This window comes from Gopherus flavomarginatus, chromosome 24 (assembly GCF_025201925.1).
Source record: "Gopherus flavomarginatus isolate rGopFla2 chromosome 24, rGopFla2.mat.asm, whole genome shotgun sequence".
In the NCBI taxonomy this organism is placed as follows: domain Eukaryota; kingdom Metazoa; phylum Chordata; order Testudines; family Testudinidae; genus Gopherus; species Gopherus flavomarginatus.
In genome coordinates this window covers 4,606,189-4,630,332 of record NC_066640.1, presented here as the reverse complement: position 1 = coordinate 4,630,332, position 24,144 = coordinate 4,606,189, and the positions used below count along the sequence as shown (strand labels likewise).

Below are 24,144 nucleotides of genomic sequence, written 5' to 3'. Positions count from 1 at the left end.
TTTGCACCTGCCTGCCTCAGACTCTACAGGGTTGGGTGACTCGAGCACCATGTAGGGGCACTTCTCAGACAGGCAGTGCTAAGCCTGGGGCGGTAGTTGTCACTTCGGGGGTCGGGGGGGTGGGGTCTTCTGCCCCTCCAGAGTGTCTGAGCACAGTTTGAGTGTGGAGTGTGAGCTCTGCAGAGGCGAAGTGCTGCTCCCAGCTTGTGCCCCTGGGGCAGGAGTCAGCAGTGTGTTTACACACAGAGGCAGGGTGATTCAGGTAAGAAAGGGCTGGTGGCTCGTCTACGCCATGCAGCTTTTAGCGACAAGGCTGTGTCGACGCAGCCTTGTTGCAAAACGTCAGCATGTGTAAAGGCTCTGTCGGTACTTTTGCAGACACAATACTTCCCGTTCCATTAGCTTTGTCAGCAGGAGAGCGCTCCGTCCGACATAGTCGCATTCACACTGCCACTTGCGTTGGCAAAACTATTGTCTTTGGCCGGGGGGGGCTCTTTAAAGTTTTGTTGATGCAAAGTTTTGTCAACAGCTTTGCAGTGTAGATGTACCCTTAGATGTGCCTGTAAAGCAGAAATCCCAGGGGCGGTGCCAGCGCGGGTTTGAAGACAGGAGGCAGGGGACTCTGAAAAGAGGGGGCTGTAAAAAGAAGGGGCCATAACCAAGGAAAGGAACAGCATGTGCCTCATCCCTGGAGTATCTGAGCCCCTTGCAATGTCTAACCGATTTCTCCTCCCAGCCTTTCTAGAGCAGGCCTGTTATCCCCATTGTACAGATGGGCCACTGAGGCACACGCAAAGGCCAGATTTTCAAAGGGATTTAGGCACCTAGTGAGATTTTTAGAAGGAGCCTAGAAGGTTCAGTGCTTTGTAAATCCCACTAGATTCCTAGCTGCATCTTTGGTTACCTAAAAACCTTTGAATCTCTGTCCCTGAGGCACTGGCCTGGAGTCGGACAGGAAGGCCGTGGGGGACTCTGAGGACATCCGCCTCTGCTGCAAAACGAGGCATCTGATAGATGGGAGTAAAACCAAGGCAGCCACTTCTCAGAGACTCCAGCAATCGGTCCCGGGCTGTGGGGAGGGACGACAACATGAAGAGCAGCACAGAGGTCAGCTCTAATATTTAGTTAATTTTCTTGTTTTATACAGGAATTAGGTACAGTGCTCCTAGCAGCTCATTTCTAAACTATCTGCCAAAAAAACCTGATGGTTTTTAAGGTATCCCAGGTGCCTAAGTAGCCCCTGGAATCACAAATAATGTGGCCCCCTCTGCCCTGCCCAGTTCTGAAATGGTGCCCCTGGTAGCTGTAGATAAGGTGGACGGTGGGTGCTTTCCTCTCCCCATCCCAACTTGGGGCCATGGGGGTTGGGCCCCATGTAAGGAGCTGTCGGGGGAGCTTGTGTGGAGATGTTTGTTCCGTCTCTCTTCAAAGTTGGGTTCATCATCTCCAGGATGTGTTGGAGCCAAGCAGCAGAGTTTCCTAGATGCGAGGGGTCAGTGCTGATGTTCCTTGCAGGAAGGAGACATACCTTCCTAGCAGTGGAGTTTTACTTTCAATTTCCCCAGTCATGTGATTTCTCCGACCTTGGATGCAGCATTAACCTTTTCAGTTTGACTTATTGCCCCTCACCCTTTCTAGCCAGTGTTCAGCTCACGCAGCGTCTTCTCGCTACACTTCAGCAACTGCCTTCCTAGGAAACAAAGCCGAGCTGCAGTAGCTGCTTCATCCCAGACGCAGGGAACCGGAACATCTGAAAGCTGCAAGAAGGTGATGATGTATGAGTGACCCTTCTTACTTGACAGGTTTGCGGCACGTCTTCATTTCAGATCTGCGGAGAACAGCCCGTTAATCCTGGAGCTAATTCTGCAACCGCTCCCTGCACAAAGATCCCACGGAAGTACCTTGAGGGTTTACCAGTAGAATATCCACTCTTTATGGTATTTATACGGGGTTAAAGCAGGTGTAGGACAAAGCTGTGTGATCTGGATTCTCACTCTAGATGCCTGAGGGGGCAGATCGTAGACTCTGCTGAGCCTGCCCCTTATTGCACAGACTGGTGCTGAGTGTGGAATGTGGGAGCTGGAGCTGAGACCCACCAAACTCATCTCATGGATGCCACCACAGCTCCAGTAGAGGGGAACAATGTTCAGTCCCTACTGGGCTGGATTCAGACCAGTGAATGGCTCTGCAGCCCATTAGCAATGTGCTGAAACAGTCCCCTAATTAGTGCTAATTGATGAGAAGGTCCACGTGTATATTACATCTCAAAGTAACTTTATAGGCAGAAGGTTTAAAACAAATAAAAGGAAGTTCTTCTTCATGCAGCGCACAGTCAACGTGTGGAACTCCTTGCCTGAGGAGGTTGTGAAGACTGGGACTAGAACAGGGTTTAAAAGAGAACTGGATACATTCATGGAGGTTCAGTCCATTAATGACTATTAGCCAGGATGGGTAAGGAATGGTGTCCCAGCCTCTGTTTATCAGAGGGTGGAGATGGATGGCAGGAGAGAGATCACTTGATCATTGCCTGTTAGGTTCTCTCCCTCTGGGGCACCTGGCCTTGGCCACTGTCAGCAGACAGGATACTGGGCTAGATGGGCCTTTGGTCTGACCCAGTATGGCCGTTTTTGTTAGAAGAATGTTAAACCCAAAAGTTCAGAAAAGGCAGAATTCTCTGTCTGGGAGGACGCTGGAATGAACGTGGCTCTAGACACAGTGTGAACGGTGAATGGAGCAGTAGTTCAGGTTGGTTTTGTTTGTTTTCCCCTTTGTTCTGGCTACTCGATGTAACCTGGTTACCGTCTTTAATGCCAATCGTTTTGCTTACACGTTTTGATGGACAGGTCTGGGTACTTCCGGATCCTGCCACCCACCCGGCAGGGTGCATCTTCTTTATTTTTCCATATGAATTTATTCTGTGGTGCCTCCACCCCCCTCGCTCCTTCCTGGCAGGGTCACCAGGGCAGTGTGGGAGGAAAGTTCTACCCACAGGGTAACCCCCAGTTACTTGCCAGAGAGTTGGAGACTCCCAAGAAATAACACAAACACATACAATATATTCAACACAATAATTATATTAAACAGGAGACAAATATAACATAATGGGTAACACTATTGTTAGGTTCACCAGTGCACACGCTGCTAATACCCGTGACTTCCCCAGTCACGTGACTTGATGTAGCAAATGTAAGATCAGTGTCCCGTTGGTGCGTATACCTTCTTGGGGCCCTTGATGACCGATGACCACGAGATCATCTCTGCCGTGGTTTAGCAGTGTGGCTGACGGGGTTCAGTACAGCCCAAAGGACTCACAAGTGGGAGGAGGTGGAAAGTCCCTCCACAAGGGGGCTGTAATACGCAGCAGGTTATAAAATCTCCAAACCCTCACTCTCTGGCTTGAGAACACAGTTCAGGGAGCAGGGGGTCCCCAAAACAAGTTCCTTGACTGACTGACTAAAAGATGGTGCCCTCACAAACTCCATGAATGATCCTCGGGTTCAGAGCTGACTCTGGACTCCTCCGTCACTGCGGAGGGGCTGATCTCTGCTGTCCAGGATCCTCTTCAGGCAGGAGTCAGGCTGCTTTGGTCCCAGGGTTTCCCCTCCCCACAAAGGAATGCAGGGCTCAAGGTGCAGGTTACACAACTACACTAACATCCAAACTGTCGTCTCCCAGCCCAGCGTCCAGACGCACTCCCAGCAGGAAGCAGCCCTGGACTAGCAGCCAGAGAGAGCTGACCGTGTGGGGATTGGGCTCCCCTAGGAAGCTGGAGGGCGAACTCAGCCTGGCTGGGGAAGTTTCCCAGCAAAACTCTACAGACTGGGAATCACCAGGGAGAGGGGAAAACCAGCTGAGGGATCTTGCTTCCAGGTCCATAGAGGCCAGTTCTCAGGGGGAACCCTGCATGCAGGCCTGGGACTCCCCAGCTCCCCACACAGCCAGTCCCGCCCTTGCCCTGGCTGGCTCCAGACTGACTCCAAAATGGCTTCTCCTCTGTCCAGAGCTCCCTGGGAGGGGCATCTCACTCCCTAATGGTTGCCGGGCAGACTCTGAGTGTGCCTTGGCTCCCCCTCCCTACCTCTCCCTGAGCTGCTGGCAGACAGAGCCCCAGGAATCTAGGTCATCTCCTTGGGGGTTACACTTGTTTGGCTGAAGCAGCTTCCAGAGGCCAGTGTGGATTTGAGGACATCAAGAGATTGAGAATCCACCGCTTCTCTTGGTAGCTTGTTTCCATTGTTAATCATGAGAAACAGTTTTATTTTAAATCCAAAATCTTCTTAACTTCATCAAAATCAAGGGTTTGGGGCACCAGGACTGACACGCTAATGATTTTCTTTTGTGCTCCAGTTTAGCATCTAAAATGTCAAGCTACGTCATTGAAGTTGCCAACAACAGTAAGGGATGTGTCACCGTTGTTGTTAGTACCAATCCGGTATTACGATTGTTGGGTGATTCTCTGACTCTGACCTTCCCCGCCTACGAGCTCCTCGGGTCATTCTTCCCTAAAAACAAGCGGAGCGTTTCACCAGGGGAAACCTCAGTTGTAAACAAAGTTAATATCTGGGAAATGTTCACCTATGGAGTTGGGTTGACAGGAGCAGAATGGTACTGCATTACAGTGACCAGAGAGGATGATGAGTGGGTGGCTGTGTGTCAAACTCCTCTGCATTGCACCTGGATTGTGGAGGATGACAAAATCTACCGCCAAGATAAACCGTCAATATGCAAACCATTTAGGTAAGTTGCTCTTTCTCCTTCAGATTGTATCACTGTAACCCAGAATCCCCAACCTCAAATCTTCAAAAGCCACCAGTCAGACCCCATGAAATCATGCAACTGGTATAACAATCATGATGACAATGAAATGTTCCGCTCTTTTTCTTTACCATTTGGTTTCAGCCCTTAGGTCTCACTCGGTTCATGTTTTCAAGCTTTCTTCTGCAACCATAAGAGCTAGAAACTTACTTTAGAAATAAAATAAAATGAAAGCTGAGATTCTCGTGTAATAACATGACTCCACGAGCTGGGGCTTTCAGACAAATACCAAATATCATGAGATTTGCAATCAAATTGTGAGAGTTGGCGATGCTGGTAACCTGACTGTACCTAATTTTTAAAAATCCATTCAAAATCACTAATTATACAGAAAATCCTACATTAAGGTTACAAATCAGAAAATACCAGAGTTGTTGTTGCCTCTTCAATCTGAATTTATCCCTTTTTGCATGTGCAAGCAGCTTTCCCCATCATCACAGAGGAAGTCTGGGACGGAGCTAGGGACAGAACCCAGCTCCCTGGGTTCTAGTCAAATGCTTTAACACTTTCCACCTCATTCACTGTCTGTTCTGTGCAGTGAATGAAGCTCTAGTCCTGTGGATAAATGGGAATCGCATCATTAAAGGCTGCCATGATGCATACGCACAAGGGGCTGAATTAAGGTTGCACAAGCAACCTCATTCTGCCATTTTCTAACTTCTGTGAGCGTGACTTGGCAACCTGAATAAAGTCCTTCTAATGGAACACTTTCCGTAGGTCATTTCCTTTGCTTTTGTAAAAATTTCATCTCGTGAAGCCAGACTGACGTCACTTGAAGCTGTGTGGTGGGCAAGTCCTTCTGAACATTAGGCCAGTTATTAGGTGCCTCGCTGTGGCTTCTGGTTTGGGGAATCTTGGTCCATTTCTTTTTACTTGCTCTAGATGTGAAGGACTTCAAAGGAGATTTTTTTCAAAGGCCGTTAGGTACCCAATTCCCATAGACTTTCACTGGCAGTTAGGTGCCTAACTACCACTGGTGCCCTGGAAAATCTCCTAATTCACTGAGTGTCGTCTTTGTTCTCCTGTGAAGGAATGGTACAGAAAGGATTGAAGAAGAAACAGTCTTCGCTCTGTTCTTCACAATTGCATGTAAATCTTGGCCAGGCCCCTAACCTCTGCAGCTGGACTGAAGTGGCTGGTTTGGTTTTGCAAATCTTGATCCAATAAACCAGTGGTTTTCAAGCTTTTTAGGCTGCATACTCCCTTTCCAAACAATGTAGTCTACCATGTACCCCCATCAGAAATCGGGTCATAATAGACCTATGATTAGCTTGCCAAGTCTTACTTAATAAAATGCGTTGCCCACTGTTATGTGATCTTTTCTGACGAGAGCTCACGTACCCAGTTTGAAAACCTCTGCATTAGACTTTTCTTTTGACATAATCAACTCTGAACCTAGGAGATTGTTAGGACCTTGCATCAATTTTATCTAAACTACCAGATCTGGAGGTGTTCAATAAAAGTCTCTGCTTTTGTCTCATCCTTATAATGGGCAAACCAGGGGATGGGATGGAAGGGCTGGGTTCTGGGTACCACCCAGGGCCGGTGCAAGGATATTTTGCGCTCTAGGCGAAACTTCCACCTGGCGCCCTCGGCCCCCACCCCTCCCCCCAGAGCATTGCTTATTATAAACTTTCAAAAATGAATACTGCATAATGTGGCATTGTTCATTAGAATTAATACATATTTGGCTTGAAAATTTATTAATTTCATTATTTAGCCTACATATTTAATGAAAATAATTGAATAACCTGACAGGGTGTGGGGCTGGCTGGCTCTGGGCAGGGTAGGGGATGCGAAGCTGGTTGGAGATGGGGTGTGGGGTTGGCTGGAGATGGGGTGCGGGACTGGCTGCGTGCAGGGCAGGGGGTGTGGGGCTGGCTGCAGGCAGGGCAGGGGCTGGATGGAGACAGGTGGTGTGGGGCTGGCTATGAACAGGGCAAGGAGTGCAGCAGGGGCTGGCTGCATGCAGGACAGGGAGTGAGGGGCTGGCTGTGGGCAGGGCAGGGGATGTGGGTTGGCTGGAGACAGGTGGTGTGGGGCTGGCTGCAGGCAGGGCAGGAGGTGTGGGGCTGGCTGCAGGCAGGGCAGGGGGTGCCGCAGGGGCTGGCTGCGGGCAGGGCAGGGAGTGGGGCTGGCTGTGGGCAGGGCAATGGGTGTGGGGTGGCTGGAGACAGGAGGTGTGGGGCTGGCTATGGGCAGGGCAGGAGGTGTGGGGCCGGCTGCAGGCAGGGCAGGGGATGCAGCAGGGGCTGGGTGCGGGCAGGGCAGGGGGTGAGGGGTGGCTGGATACAGGGGTGTGGGGCTGGCTAGAGACAGGACAGGGGGTGTGAGGCTGGTTATGGGCAGGGCAGGGGGTGCAGCAGGGGTGGCTGCGGGCAGGGCAGGGGGTGAGGCGTGGCTGGATACAGGCATGTGGGGCTGGCTAGAGACAGGGCAGGGGGTGTGAGGCTGGCTATGGGCAAGGCAGGGGGTGCAGCAGGGGTGGCTGCAAGTAGGGCAGGGGATGAGGGGCTGGCTGGAAGCAGGGGAAGGGGTGTGGGGCTGACTAGAGGCAGGGCAGGGGATGAGGGGTTGGCTGCAGTCAGCACAGGGGGTTCAGCTGCCATGGATGGAGCTGGAGCACAAAGAGCAGCTGCAGAAGGAAGAGCTGTTGGACAGAAGCTTCTGTGAGGAACCAGCTCTGTCCCATGGAGAGGTACCACTGCGGGATCTGCATTTTAAATAGCAGTGGGGACGCCCCTGCAGCCCCTTGCCCTCTCAGCTTCCTGGGCACTGGCTCTCTGCGGCTCACTCCCTAGGGGCTCAGCCCTGCTCCTCTTGCCCCCAGTCCCTCATTAGGCCTGGGTGGCTGTAAAGCATGCAGCATATCTTTGTACTGTGTTAATGACTCCTGAACTGGTGGGGGCTATGTCTAATTGCTGCCACTATCTCTTTCTTTGAGGGGCAATTAGATGACAATTAACTTGGAATAGCCCAGAGGGGTCAGAGTAGAGAAGGAGGGAGGAGAGACCTTATAGTTACTACAGGTAATAAACAATGTTCTCACGTTTGAATGATACACTGTAGTGGTGTCGGAGTTCTTTGGAAATCCCTCAGCTCTTTTGCGGTGCTGGGAGTGAATGCTAGACCCTCGGTTAATTACTTTTTACCTTACTTCACGTGCCCATCTTTTGGTCATTAATTTTTGAAGTTAAATTAGATTTTCAAAACCCACCTTTAAAATGATGATCATGCCGACAATTGCAATTTAATTGTCCAAACGGGGAAATCGATGCCTTGAAATTATGGGATCTAATTTTAAAATTGTATTAAAAATGTGGCATTATAAAGGGGAAATATTTTAAAAGGTTTTACCAGCATCCCCATTACTGCTACCCAGGATTCTGCTCCAAGCAGTAACACAGGAGGGAGGGGGCAATGGACAGTTTAGTGTTCAGTGGTACTTCAAACAAAAAGACATTTACTCTTAAATTATCTCGTTGATGCCTAATTGACGATCTAATAGCATGCATCAAATACATCAAAACTTCGCTGAATACGCTTGTTAGCATTTCTAAGGGGGACACTGACCATTCCGAACAGTGATAAGTGGTGCCTGCGGGCGGTCCACCGGAGCCGCTCGAGCAGCCGACCGTCCACAGGCACGACTGCGGCAGCTCAGATGCTCAACCATTTAAAACAAATTTTGAGGGCGCTTTTTGGCACCCTCAAATCTCGGCGCCCTAGGCAACCGCCTAGTCTGCCTAAATGGTTGCACCGGCCCTGGTACCACACAATGTGGTTAGATTGAGTATGGCCTTGCAAAAACAAACATCGGGGTGGTTCAGTTCTAGATTTCCTTTCAACCTGAGTCGCTCAGCGTGACACCGGGGGAAGAAGGTTGGTTCATATACAAGGTCCCAGTTTTGCCCATTGCTGTTCTGTTGGGCCCCTTTTCTGGGGAGACGTAAGGCAGGGAGGGGGTTAGCGTGTGCATGAAAACTTTGCTAATGAATATGATGCTTTTCGAAGCACTTTTCCTGCTGGCAGGACTGACACACTAATCATTTCCTTTCTGATCCAGTTTTGTACCTGAAAAATCCTGCTACATCATTAAAGTTACTAACAAAACCAAGGAAGTTATCTGTGTTGTGCTTCATGAAAGTCTGCTAGCCCAAGTGCTGAGCAATGGACTACGAAGAATTTCAAGCCATGTGAGAGACCGTTACTTCAAGTCAGGGGTTACAGTTTGTCCAGGAAAAACAAAAACTATTCATAAAGTGAACCCCAGGAATTTATCCTTCTACAAATCCATCGCGAATGTAGCAGGCATGGTAAATATGTCAACCTATTCTATAAAGGTGATCAGGGAAAGGGATAAACAGATCGCTCAGTGTAACACCCCTTTGCATTGCACCTGGATCGTGGAGAGCCATGGAATGTGGCAAGAAAATAAACCTACAGATGTTTACAAATTTCAATTAACATGCTTTTCTCCTGCTGCTTGCTTATAAAAATATGGAGAAGATCCCAATGAATACGCCTTATAAATCCATGGGGCTTCGCCAGTATTTGCTTTGGGAGCCAACACAACAGTTGTGTGTGTCCTGGTGACTGACTATGTGAACTAATCATTTGCAACAAATAATTTATCTGACAATTTTTTTCAATTTTGAATAAATCACTTGCAAATAATTTTAGTATTTAGCCAGTTCCACTGAGGCAAATGTATTCACCACTTCTTTGTGACAATCGAATAAACTCTCTAGGAATATATTTTTCTCTCCTTCTTTATTTCAAAGAAGCATCTAAACCAGGGGTAGGCAACCTATGGCACGTGTGCCGAAGGCGGCACACGAGCTGATTTTCGGGGGCACTCGCACTGCCCGGGTCCTGGCCACCGGTCCGGGGGGCTCTGCATTTTAATTTAATTTTAAATGAAGCTTCTTAAACATTTTAAAAACCTTATTTACTTTACATACAATAGTTTAGTTATATATTATAGAGTTATAGAAAGAGACCTTCTAAGATGTAAAATGTATTACTGGCACACAAAACCTTAAATTAGAGTGAATGAATGAAGACTCGGTACCGCACTTCTGAAATGTTTAGATCAGGGGTCGGCAACTCACTTGTCTCCTCTTCCTGTGGCCTGGTCCACATGCCACTTTTGACCCAATGTAATGGTTTTGGTTCAGGGTGTGATTGTTTAGCAAAATAGTTAAAATCAGCACAACCCCCACAGTGGGGGCCGTCATATTGGTATAGTGGTGCCTCATACCCACATAGCTTATTTCCCTTCCATTATAGGAATAAGCTATACTGGTATAGGCACCACCAACTTTATACTGGTATAATTGCATCCACACTGCATGGGCGCTGTACTGCTTTAAGCTATATCAGTACAGTGAAAGCAGTAAATCTTGTGTGTGCAGACAAGGCTTCAGAATATACAGTTATGTGTGAAAGAGAAACATTCATAGGTTTGGAGCCAACAGTTTTTCAGGCCCTGGCCAGCTCCATTGCCGTCAGTGGGATCAGGCCCATCCCATTGTTTTGGGTGAATCTCAAGGTCAGCGCCAGAGGCTGCCTGGTAGGAACTGCTCCTGGTATGGGGCCACAGCCACGCCTCCCTACGGGAAGTGCAGGGGGCATTGTGCCTATGGGAGGAACAACGCTGCCCGGAGCTGGCCAGAGTGCAGCTGCTGCCCCTAGGAGAGGGACAGCGTGTGCTCCCGCCACAGGGCTGGCGAGCCCTGCTGATTTGTGTTGCGGGGGCACCATGGCTTGGCCTCACCTCCTCCTTCCCTCTCTGGAACGGTCTGACCCATGTGGCACTTCAGACTTTAATTGCCTCTGCAGCATAGGCTGTGTCTCTTATGAGGCATCTCAGCTACAGGCCAGGGAGCTGCCCAGGAGAGAGTTCCCAAATGCCCTGCAGTCAGGGCCGTCCTTAGGATTTATGGGGCCCTACACAATATTATTAAACTGATGCCCTATGCCTGACAGCAGCCCGAGCTCGCAGCCCGGGGGGGGGGGGGGGCAGGAGGAGGGACAAGGCAGCAAAGGATAACGAGACACCTGGCCTGCCTCATGGTGGTGGAGAGTCACAGTTCCCGGCGCAGAGACCCCCGTACCGTCTCCCTCAGGCAGAATGGATGTGCAGAAGGTACCTAATTAAAAGCACTAAACTTGGGAATAAAAAAATATCATTCACAGGTTTTTTGATATGGCCTGAAATTTGTCAGACATTTATTTGCAAAAACTTTGTAGTAAGGGTGAGTCACCTGTCTTGCGGAATACAACATTCAATATTATGGAATACATGATGCAGCTCTTCTGTTTTACATTTTCTTAAGCAGTATTTCTAAGCTGATTTTATATTTTTAGTGTACTCTTAAGCCTTCATAAAGTAATCCTTCCAGATTACTACATATTTAACTCCCTGAAACAAAGACATTATATTGAAATCAGTCACGGAGGTTTACTGCATTTATAACAATGTTCATTGCTTCAATGGTTGCTCAGCACCTTTCTGAGTTCCTGAGGGGAACAGAGAAATGGCAGGTGGAGCAGAGCACTAATGTGCCAGAAATCCAGGTGAGGTGCATCGATAGTGAGCTGAATCATGGCTTGAATGTGCAGCAGGACCCTGAGAGCTAGTGACTAAACCCTAATCATTATCCAACCCTGATTGTCCTCACCCCAAGCAGTGTCCTTGCAGAAGGCCTGTGCCCCACTTTCATATGCAACCCTCTTTCATTGACCCAGCCGGCCCTACTGCAGTCAAGCGTGCAGAGAATGTGTGCAAACGTTTACTGAGTGGCCCGTAGGTCCCAGTCCGCTGGTGCACTTGGGATTCGGCTTTTAGGTAGACTTGGCCCTGCCTCAGTGCGTCGGGAGGAGGAGTGACTCTTGAGAGCCCTTCCAGGCCAAGGTTTCTGTGATTCTGATTGTGACGAACTGGGAATGTTCTGGATGTTTCCTCTGAATACTGTGTTGGTGCCTCAGTGTCCCCTATGCAGTTCTTAAGTATCTAGGTGGTGGGATAAGGGCATGTGATTGCTGCAGAGCAAAGGGCCAGTGCACCTAAATGCCTGGCACTCTGTCTCCTAGCAACTGATGGCCTGGGCCCCCCCTCTGCAAAGGTGCCAGCTGAAGGTGTTGGAGACAAAGGGATCAGGTGACCTCCTGGCCCGGGAAAGGAGCTGAGCAGAGAGCAGGGGCTGGGAGGGGTTGTTAGTCTGGAACTGGCTGGGGTCAAGGGTGGAGGGCAGACCTGGGGGTCTGGCTCACTGACCCCCAGAATGGACCCGGCCGAGGGGTCCGGTTCACTGTACCTACAAGCTCTGTGTTAGACCCTGTTCCTGTCATTGAATAAACCTCTGTGTTACTGGCTGGCTGAGTCACATCTGACTGCAAAGTGGGGGTGCAGGACCTTGTGGCTCCCCCAGGACCCCGCTGGGGCGGGCTCGTTGTGGGAAGCACACGGAGGGGCAGAGGATGCTGAATGCTCGAAGGAGAGACCCAGGAGGTGAAGACGTGTGAGCTTCTTGTCCTGATCAAGTCTGCTCCAAGGGAGAGGAGGCTCCCCAAAATCCTGACTGGCTTGGTGGGGAGCAGTTCCAGAGCATCGCCCGGGGACTCCGTGACACTGATGCATCGCACAGTCATTCCGTTCCAAAACCAAATCTGCACCGTGTCACCAGTGTTTGCTCTCAAGGGAGAGCAGCGACCCAGAGCTAGGGCTGAGTTGGCAGAGTGAGTGGAGAGAAGTGGTTTTGCAGGAGCACGCTGTCAGCCTGGGCAGGAGTGTGTTGGTGGCTTTTTCTGCACTAAAGCCCAGCAGCAAAAGCTGAATTGGAGGAGGTGCCAGGGGCTGCTTTTGTCTGGGACAAGGATGCTTCTGTCCACACCACACCTGCTTGTGTCTTCCAGCTGCTTGTCGGATGCCATGGAGGCAGCAGGCTGGCTGAGGAGGCTCATCGTTAGGGTTCCCTGCATCCCCATCCAAGGTGCAGGAGCTCTTCTGTGCCCAGTCCAGGCAGCTAGCTCAAGGGATAGGCAAAGTCCCTGGGACAGAGACCATTGTGGTGCCTAAACAGCTGGCAAGAGCAGCCACTTCAACCCTGCTTTGCCTGTTGCCTGGGCTGCCCCCTTCCTGGAGCTGATTGCCTCCTTTCTGCTCTAGAGTGGAATGTATAGGCCCTCGGGTGGGGTGACATGATCTTTTTCCTGGCAGAGGCTTGGACTCCAGACGGCTTTCCCTTGCCCACATGGTGGTATGTGGAAAATGCGTGAGCCAGATGTGGTGAAATGGACTAATTTGGAGCAAGCGAGGTGGGAGAGGCACTTTTTGTTGGGGCTCTAGTTGCCTTCAGCCTTTCTAGACTATCCCATGCGAGTTGGGCATCATCCCCTCCTGGGGGTCTCTCAGTGTGTCTCTTCCTGTGCTTTCAACCACCTCCTGTTTCTCATCTCCTGACGCTGATTCTGTTTCAGCCAAGCATCTGTTGTCCTGGTTGCGGAAAATACTACTTCCACCTGTGGTCTTCGAATCAGCCGCATGGCAGCTGTGGTCGGAGAGCCGCCCGCCTTGGGTAGCGGGAAGGTGGTTTCTAGTCTTGCTGAGCGGTTGCCTGGAGGAGAAGGCACTAGCTTGAAGGGGGCATCATGCTTGAGTGTCTGTTGGCATGATGCAGCCTCCTCGGCGCTGCGCCATTAGCAGCATCCATCCCCATTCTGTCCCATTGCACCCACTGAGCTGCCCGTGGGCCCTGCGTGTCAGGAGGGACACTCCCTGGGGAGCTTTGAATGGCGCGAAGATGAGCTGAGAGAGGGGGAGCCAAGAATCTCCCTCCATTTAGTGCCAAATCTTTTTAAAGTCCCTTTGGGAGCCCACCAGCTCAAGCAAGTCTTGTGTCTTTGGGGAGGAGGGAGAGGAAACACAAATGTGGGAAATAATTTACCCTGTCTGCATCTAAGCAATTCTCTTGGTTGGGGGCAGGGAGCAGAGAAAGCAACACCTGGCAACGTTGACTAAGGAAAATACTTCCATCAACCTGCATTTAGTTCATTGCCAATGGGAAACTGACCCATTTTCTAGAGAAGACTCAAACTAGTTTAGAAAATGAAGTGCTACTTGATTCCCCTTTATATATTTTTAGTACTTGGGGGCAGGGCAATTGTAGGGGAAAAGCCTGTGGAAGCAGTTTATTTTTAACCCCTTAGATGGTTTTCTTTTGGCCTTATAAAAAAAAGTGGTCCTGGCTTTTGATGTTTATGCTGCCTACCTGTAAATCCAGATGTACTTAAGTGGCTGAAAATCCTTGTTCTTAAATCAGATACACATTATAGTTTTGAACTATATATATATCTATATATGCACGCCTAACCCAGCAAAAAAATAAAGTAATTGGGGGTGGGGAAATACATTGTTCTTCTGAATGAATCACAATTGGGGGATAAAATTGTATTTCCTAGTGCCTCAAGATATGAATTGTTTTCATTTTTTTAAAATAATTTTATACAAGTGTCAAAACAGCTGGCTGGATTATTTGGAATTTTTAAATAATCCTATCTTTTTTAAAGTAGATTTTGAGAACTGTCCTGTATATAACAGTAATGTAGCAATAAATGTGACATTTTATAACAATATTACTTTTTTTCCCCCATATCTGTCTTTCAGATCTTGTATACCTATGAATGAAAAGTTGTAATAAAGGTTTTACCTTGTACTAAAACCAAAGGTGTTGGTAGGACATTGTTGCTGTTCAGTTTTGTGCTTTGGCCGTACTGGCATTAGCCCTTTTTCAACCCCAGGTGTCTAATTTCAGCCTCCATGATCCACATTTAAGTAGCTAAAGTTTGGCCTGAACTTCCAAATTGCTTCACAACTCCCTCTCCTGCCATGTTCAATTTCTCCTCATTTCCCTGTCCTGGGTTTTCTCCTGCTGTCTGTCACCGCAGTATCTGGGCCCCTTCCATGTAAATCACTAGCACAGTCCCTAGCAGATACTATGGAGCGTCTGGCACTGCTCCTGTTTTAGGGTCTGAACACTGCTTAGGGGAGGGTTTGTGGGGTTTCCATTGTATGTTGTGTGTGGGGCTGCGTCATTGTTACGGCTTTTTGAAGGGGCATCATGTATTTTAGGCCCAAAGTTAACTGTGCTCCCTGCAAGTTGGGGGCCTTCCTCGTTTTGTAACCTAAAATAACGAGCCTCCAAAATCCCCAGCCCTGACTCTGAAGTGAAGGTTCATCACACAGACCCAAAGGGACCTGGCTGCACTTTCAGTTTCTTACATGAATAATTTTTGAGGTTCCCTTGTTCTGTAGCCCAGTCCTGCAATGGGGTGTTGGCAGCCAGAGGGCTAGCACAGTGCCCATTGATTGTGCATCGGGAAGTCCGGTCAAACTGATACTTGGGGCCTGGCTATAGATTTAGGAGTCTAATTTCAGGGCACCAGGTTGGGAGCCAGGCTTTATTAAGGACAAAAGCCCTCACTTGTGCTGAGGACTGTGCACTCTCCACTCCCCCTTAGGAATGTAAAATGTTAACCAGTTAACGGGTAAGCATTAGTCTTAGTAGGAATCCCCAGGCCAGCCCACCCTGCACTGGCCAGAGCGGCCCCAGCTGCTTAATCGGTGAACTGTTTAAATGAAATGTTTTTAACCATTTAAACGGTTAACTTTTGTAATGGTATTTACATCCTTACACCCACTGATTCCAGGGAGAGCTGAGATCCCTTCAGGACCAGGCTCTAACCATCCATGCACCTGTCTGTGCAGGTGATGGGAGATTGGAGATCACCTGGAAAGCTGCATTGTCCATGCTGGGTTTAGGGCCTCATCCCAGGGTGCCCCGTGTGCCTGTGCCAGGCCCCCCAGGAGCATAAAGGCATGAGCCAGCTGTGCAAGCGACGGACCGTGTGCAAGGGAACAGGCTTCACAGGTGCATTCTGGGACAGGACTTTCCTGCTCTCTGTGGAGGGGGGCAGGGGAAGTGACCTGGGGTCTGATGGACGGATATGTGGGCAGCGCAGATTCCTGGGTGGCCCTGTGCCTCAGACTCCACGGCCAGGGACAGGCTGAGTAGATGCCTCCTAGCCTGAGCTCTGATGTGCCCAACTTCACCGAAGGAGGGGGGGGCCAGGATGCAGCCTCCAGCCTGAGTGGTGGAGAGTCAACGTCTCTCGCTTCCCCACCTACTTTCCTGGACCCATGCCTGCAAGGATTCTAGCTTTGGTCTCCACCCACCACTTGGACTCGTGGGAGCGGCACCCGCCCCAGGGATCTTCCATTTCGGCCCATCCTGTGTTTCCCGGCTTTGATTGTCCTGTACCCTGCAGAGGCTCCTGTACGCAGGCAGACAGGATGCCCCCTGCCCTGGGGAAGCTCGGCGTTTTGCACCTGCCTGCCTCAGACTCTACAGAGTCGGGTGACTCGAGCGCCATGTAGGGGCACTTCTCAGACAGGCAGTGCTAAGCCTGGGGCGGTAGTTGTCATTTTGAGGGCCGGGGGGGGATCTTCTGCCCCTCCAGAGTGTCTGAGCACAGTTTGAGTGTGGAGTGTGAGCTCTGCAGAGGCGAAGTGCTGCTCCCAGCTTGTGCCCCTGGGGCAGGAGTCAGCAGTGTGTTTACACACAGAGGCAGGGTGATTCAGGTAAGAAAGGGCTGGTGGCTCGTCTACGCCATGCAGCTTTTAACAACAAGGCTGTGTCGACGCAGCCTTGTTGCAAACGTCAGCATGTGTAAAGGCCCTGTCGGTACTTTTGCAGACACAATACTTCCCGTTCCATTAGCTTTGTCAGCAGGAGAGCACTCCGTCCGACACAGTCGCATTCACGCTGCCACTTGCGTCGGCAAAACTTTTGTCTTTGGCGGGGGGGCTCTTTAAAGTTTTGTCGACGCAAAGTTTTGTCAACAACTTTGCAGTGTAGACGTACCCTTAGATGTGCCTGTAAAGCAGAAATCCCAGGGGTGGTGCCAGCGGGGGTTTGAAGACAGGAGGCAGGGGACTCTGAAATGAGGGAGCTGTAAAAAAAAAAAAAAAAAAAAAAAAAAAGGGGGGGGGGCCATAACCAAGGAAAGGAACAGCATGTGCCTCATCCCTGGAGTATCTGAGCCCCTTGCAATGTCTAACCGATTTCTCCTCCCAGCCTTTCTAGAGCAGGCCTGTTATCCCAATTGTACAGATGGGCCACTGAGGCACACGCAGACTAAAGGCCAGATTTTCAAAGGGATTTAGGCACCGAGTGAGATTTTAGAAAGCACCTAGAAGGTTCAGTGCTTTGTAAATCCCACTAGATTCCTAGCTGCATCTTTGGTTGCCTAAAAACCTTTGAATCTCTGTCCCTGAGGCACTGGCCTGGAATCGGACCGGAAGGCCGTGGGGGACTCTGAGGACATCCGCCTCTGCTGCAAAATGAGGCGTCTGATAGATGGGAGTAAAACCAAGGCAGCCAGTTCTCAGAGACTCCAGCAATCGGTCCCGGGCGGTGGGGAGGGACGACAGCATGAAGAGCAGCACAGAGGTCAGCTCTAATATTTAGTTAATTTTCTTGCTTTATACATGAATTAGGTACAGTGCTCCTAGCAGCTCATTTCTAAATTGTCTGCCAAAAATCCTGATGTTTTTAAGGTATCTCAGGTGCCTAAGTAGCCCCTGGAATCACAGATAATGTGGCCCCCTCTGGCCTGCCCAGTTCTGAAATGGTGCCCCTGGTAGCTGTAGATAAGGTGGATGGTGGGTGCTTTCCTCTCCCCATCCCAACTTGGGGCCACGGGGGTTGGGCCCCATGTAAGGAGCTGTTGGGGGAGCTTTTGTGGGGATGTTTGTTCCTTCTCTATTCCAAGTTGGGTTTATCATCTCCAGGATGTGTTGGAGCCAAGCAGCAGGGTTTCCTAGATGTGGGGGGTCAGTGCTCCTGTTCCTTGCAGGAAGGAGGCATACGTTCCTTGCAGTGGAGTTTTACTTTCAAGTTCCCCAGTCATGTGATTTCTCCGAACTTCGATGCAGCATTAACCTTTTCAGTTTGACTTCTTGCCCCCCAGCCCTTTCTAGCCAGTGTTCAGCTCATGCAGCGTTTTCTCGCTACACTTCAGCAACTGCCTTCCTAGGAAACAAAGCCGAGCTGCAGTAGTTGCTTCATCCCAGACGCAGGGAACCGGAACATCTGAAAGCTGCAGGAAGGTGATGTATGAGTGACCCTTCTTACTTGACAGGTTTGCGGCACGTCTTCATTTCAGATCTGCGGAGAACAGCCCGTTCCACACTCAGCACCAGTCTGTGCATTAAGGGGCAGGCTCAGCAGAGTCTATGATCTGCCCCCTCAGGCATCTAGAGTGAGAATCCAGATCACACGGCCTTGTCCTACACCTGCTTGAACCCCATATAAATACCATAAAGAGTGGATATTCTACTGGTAAACCCTCAAGGTACTTCCGTGGGATCTTTATGCAGGCAGCGGTTGCAGAATTAGCTCCAGGACTAATGTGGGAGCTGGAGCTGAGACCCACCAAACTCATCTCATGGATGCCACCACAGCTCCAGTAGAGGGGAACGATGTTCAGTCCCTAATGGGCTGGATTCAGACCAGTGAATGGCTCTGCAGCCCATTAGCAATGTGCTGAAACAGTCCCCTAATTAGTGCTAATTGATTAGAAGGTCCACGTGTATATTACATCTCAAAGTAACTTTGTAGGCAGCAGGTTTAAAACAAATAAAAGGAAGTTCTTCTTCACACAGCGCACAGTCAACTTGTGGAACTCCTTGCCTGAGGAGGTTGTGAAGGCTAGGACTATAACAGGGTTTAAAAGAGAACTGGATACATTCATGGAGGTTCAGTCTATTAATGGCTATTAGCCAGGATGGGTAAGGAATGGTGTCCCAGCCTCTGTTTGTCAGAGGGTGGAGATGGATGGCAGGAGAGAGGTCACTTGATCATTGCCTGTTAGGTTCTCTCCCTCTGGGGCACCTGGCCTTGGCCACTGTCGGCAGACAGGATAGTGAGCTAGATGGACCTTTGGTCTGACCCAGTACGGCCGTTCTTATGTTAGAAGAATGTTAAACCCAAAAGTTCAGAAAAGGCAGAATTCTCTGGGAGGACGCTGGAATGAACATGGCTCTAGACACAGTGTGAACGGTGAATGGAGCAGTAGTTCAGGTTGGTTTTGTTTGTTTTCCCCTTTGTTCTGGCTACTCGATGTAACCTGGTTACCGTCTTTAATGCCAATCGTTTTGCTTACACGTTTTGATGGACAGGTCTGGGTACTTCCGGATCCTGCTACCCACCCGGCAGGGTGCATCTTCTTTATTTTTCCATATGAATTTATTCTGTGGTGCCTCCACCCCCCTTGCTCCTTCCTGGCAGGGTCACCAGGGCAGCGTGGGAGGAAAATTCTACCCACAGGGTAACCCCCAGTTACTTGCCAGAGAGTTGGAGACTCCCAAGAAATAACACAAACACATACAATATATTCAACACAATAATTATATTAAACAGGAGACAAATATAACATAATGGGTAACACTATTGTTAGGTTCACCGGTGCACGCGCTGCTAATACCCGTGACTTTCCCCAGTCACGTGACTTGATGTAGCAAATGTAAGATCAGTGTCCCGTTGGTGCGTATACCTTCTTGGGGCCCTTGATGACCGATGACCACGAGATCTTCTCTGCCGTGGTTTAGCAGTGTGGCTGACGGGGTTCAGTACAGCCCAAAGGACTCACAAGTGGGAGGAGATGGTAAGTGCCTCCACGGGGGGGTGTAATATGCAGCAGGTTATAAAATCCCCAAACCCTCACTCCCTGGCTTGAGAACACAGTTCAGGGAGCAGGGGGTCCCCAAAACAAGTTCCTTGACTGACTGACTGACTAAAAGATGGTGCCCTCACAAACTCCATGAATGATCCTCAGGTTCAGAGCTGACTCTGGACTCCTCCGTCACTGCAGAGGGGCTGATCTCTGCTGTCCAGGATCCTCTTCAGGCAGGAGTCAGGTTGCTTCAGTCCCAGGGTTTTCCCTCCCCACAGAGGGGTGCAGGGCTCAAGGGCAGGTTACACAACTACACTAACATCCAAACTGTCGTCTCCCAGCCCAGCGTCCAGACGCACTCCCAGCAGGCAGCAGCCCTGGACTAGCAGCCAGAGAGAGCTGACCGTGTGGGGATTGGGCTCCCCTAGGAAGCTGGAGGGCGAACTCAGCCTGGCTGGGGAAGTTTCCCAGCAAAACTCTACAGACTGGGAATCACCAGGGAGAGGGGAAAACCAGCTGAGGGATCTTGCTTCCAGGTCCATAGAGGCCAGTTCTCAGGGGGAACCCTGCATGCAGGCCTGGGACTCCCCAGCTCCCCACACAGCCAGTCCCGCCCTTGCCCTGGCTGGCTCCAGACTGACTCCAAAATGGCTTCTCCCCTGTCCAGAGCTCCCTGGGAGGGGCATCTCACTCCCTAATGGTTGCTGGGCAGACTCTGAATGTGCCTTGGCTCCCCCTCCCTACCAGGGACAGTGCCTCTCCCTGAGCTGCTGGCAGACAGAGCCCCAGGAATCTAGGTCATCTCCTTGGGGGTTACACTTGTTTGGCTGAAGCAGCTTCCAGAGGCCAGTGTGGATTTGAGGACATCAAGAGACTGAGAATCCACCGCTTCTCTTGGTAGCTTGTTTCCATTGTTAATCATGAGAAAGTTTTATTTTAAATCCAGAAAACTTCTTAACTTCATCAAAATCAAGGGTTGGGGGCACCAGGACTGACACGCTAATGATTTTCTTTTGTGCTCCAGTTTAGCATCTTAAAATGTCAAGCTGCGTCATTCAAGTTGCCAACAACAGTAAGGGATGTGTCACCGTTGTTGTTAGTACCAATCCGGTATTACGATTGTTGGGTGATTCTCTGGTTGTGACCTTCCCCGCCTATGAGCTCCTCAAGTCATTCTTCACTAAAGACAAGCAGAGTGTTTCACCAGGGGAAACCTTAGTTGTAAACAAAGTTAGTATCTGGAAAATGTTCACCTATGGAGTTGGGTTGACAGGAGCAGAATGGTACTACATTACAGTGACCAGAGAGGATGATGAGTGGGTGGCTATGTGTCAAACTCCTCTGCATTGCACCTGGATTGTGGAGGATGACAAAATCTACCGCCAAGATAAACTGTCAATATGCAAACCATTTAGGTAAGTTGCTTTTTCTCCTTCAGATTGTATCAATGTAACCCAGAATCCCCAACCTCAAATCTTCAAAAGCCACCAGTCAGACCCCATGAAATCACGCAACTGGCATAACAATCATGATGACAATGAAATGTTCCGCTCTTTTTCTTTGCCATTTGGTTTCAGCCCTTAGGTCTCACTCGGTTCATGTTTTCAAGTTTTCTTCTGCAACCATAAGAGCTAGAAACTTACTTTAGAAATAAAATAAAATGAAAGCTGAGATTCTTATGTAATAACATGACTCCATGAGCTGGGGCTTTCAGACAAATACCAAATATCATGAGATTGCAACCAAATTGTGAGAGTTGGCGATGCTGGTAACCTGACTGTACCTAATTTTTAAAAATCCATTCAAAATCACTAATTATACAGAAAATCCTACATTAAGGTTACAAATCAGAAAATGCCAGAATTATTATTGCTTCTTCAATCTGAATTTATCCCTCTTTTTGCATGTGCAAGCAGCTTTCCCCATCATCACAGAGGAAGTCTGGGACGGAGCTAGGGACAGAACCCAGCTCCCTGGGTTCTAGTCAAATGCTTTAACACTTTCCACCTCATTCACTGTCTGTTCTGTGCAGTGAATGAAGCTCTAGTCCTGTGGATAAATGGGAATCACATCATTAAAGGCTGCCATGATGCATACGCACAAGGGGCTGAATTAAGGTTGCACAAGCAACCTCATTCTGCCATTTTCTAACTTCTGTGAGCGTGACTTGGCAACCTGAATAATGTCCCTCTAATGGAACACTTTCCGTAGGTCATTTCCTTTGCTTTTGTAAAAATTCCGTCCCGTGAAGCCAGACTGACGTCACTTGAAGCTGTGCGGTGGGCAAGTCCTTCTGAACATTAGGCCAGTTATTAGGTGCCTCGCTGTGGCTTCTGGTTTGGGGAATCTTGGTCCATTTCTTTTTACGTGCTCTAGATGTGAAGGACTTCAAAGGAGATTTTTTTCAAAGGCCGTTAGGCACCCAATTCCCATAGACTTTCACTGGCAGTTAGGTGCCTAACTACCACTGGTGCCCTTGAAATTCTCCTAATTCATTGAATGTCTTATTTGTTCTCCCATGATGGAATGGTACAGAAAGGAGGGAAGGAACCGTCTTCACTCTGTTCTTCACAATCGCATGTAAATCTTGGCCAGACCCCTAACCTGTGTAGCTGCGCTAAAGAGGCTGGTTTGGTTTTGCAAATCTTGGTCCATTAAGCTTTCGTTTGGCATAATCAACCCCCAACACAGGAGACTGTTAGGACCTTGCTTCAATTTTATCTAAACTACTGGACCTGGGGGTGTTCAGTAAAAGTCTCTGCTTTTTTCACCTCCTTATTATGGGCAAACCAGGTGATGGGATGGAATGGAAGAGTTGGGTTCTGGTGCCACATAGTATAGTTAGCTTGTTTTTTGCAAGGCCACACTCAAACATCAGGGTGGTTCAGTTCTAGATCCACTTCTGATCTGAGTTGCTCACCCTGAGGCCACAAGAAGATGATTTGTTCATATACAAGGTCTCAGTTTTGGTCCATTGCTATTTTGTCTTTATTTGGTGCTTTCTCTGGAGAGTTGTAAGGTGCGGGAGGAACAGGGATTAGCGTGTGCATGAAAACTTTGTTAATGAATCTGAAGCTTTTGAAGTGCTGGCAGGACTGACACACTAATCATTCCTTTCTGATCCAGTTTTGTATCTGATAAATCCAGCTACATCATTAAAGTTACCAACAAAACCAAAGAAGTCATAAATGTTGTGGTTCATGAAGGTCTGCTAGCCCAAGTGCTGAGTCCTGGAGGAATTCTGAGCCTTGTGAGAGGCAGCTACTTCAACTCAGGAGTTGCAGTTGATCCAGGAAAAACAAAAACCATTAATAAAGTGAACCCCAAGAATTTATCCTCCTACCAATCCATCGGTAATGTAGCGGGCATGGTAAATATATCAACCCATTCTATAAAGGTGAAAAAGAATGAACAGATCTCTCAGTGTAACACCCCTTTGCATTGCACCTGGATCGTGGAAAGCCATGGAATGTGGCAAGAAAATAAACTTACAGAAGTTTACAAATTTCAGTAACATGCTTTTCTCCTTCTTGATATTATTATAAGCAAGCAGCAGAAGACGACCCCAATGAATATGCCTTATAAATCCATGGGACTTCGCCAGTATTTGCTTTAGGAGCCAACACAACAGTTGTGTGTGTCCTGGTGACTAAATATGTGAACTAATGATTTGCCACAAATAATTTATCTGACAAATCTTTTCACTTTTCTTGAATAAATCACTTGCAAATAATTTGTCTTACTATTTAGCCAGTTCCACCGAGGCAAATAACAGCAAAATAAGAAGTCAGCAGAATGTATTCACCACTTCTTTCTGACAATATAATAAACACTCTATGAATATATTTTTCTCCCCTTTATTTCAGAGAAGCATCTAAACTGTTGGCTCCAAACCTTTGATTGTTTCTCTTTCACACATAACTGTATATTCTGAAGCCTTGTCTGCACACACAAGATTTACTGCTTTCACTGTACTGGTATAGGTAATAAGGTGGCAAAGGGGGAGGTAGGTATCGTGGGATGGAGATTCTGACCTGTTCTGAGTTCCTAGCTGTGCCACTGACTTTCCTATGTGACCTTAGGCAAGTCACTTTCTCTACCTTGGCTCAGTTTCCCATCTGTCCAGTGAAGATGATAATGCTTCCCCTCCGCGCGGTGGGGATAGCTCCCTCTGCAGTTTGTGATATTACAGTGAGTAGGGCCCTGTAAGTACTTAGATACTGGTTTGAAACATTTCTCCCGTCCTTCCCATCTCTGTGTATCTGGGACTGTCCGGAGCAAGGCTCTGGAATTGTTTCTAGGCTACGTTTCACATTTGTCTGTCTTTTTTTTTTTTTTTAATTATGAAGTTACATTAAAAATTGAGTTATTTGCTTTTGCACTCCTCCCCTCCCCCCAAGAAAGTAAAACCTGTAATGCTAGCCTGGGGCTCTCCCACACCAGCTCTAGGGCAGCTGATCACATAAGGCCCCATATGCTGAGCTAGAACTCTCCATCACACTGATCATGTGGTTTCAGCTGTGGTGAAATGCAGCTGTCTCTAAAAATACCTGTGTCAGCGATGCCCATCCTTTGCAAAACTCACATTGG

General features: G+C 48.8%; 1 long non-coding RNA gene across 1 annotated transcript; it reads left to right on the top strand.

Moving 5' to 3' along the window:
- Positions 1–131: 131 nt before the first annotated feature.
- On the top strand, positions 132–16,870 carry LOC127040096 (uncharacterized). The gene is made up of 2 exons (XR_007771364.1): positions 132–500; positions 16,712–16,870. It is a non-coding gene; the product is annotated as an uncharacterized LOC127040096 (long non-coding RNA).
- The last annotated feature ends 7,274 nt before the right edge of the window (positions 16,871–24,144 follow it).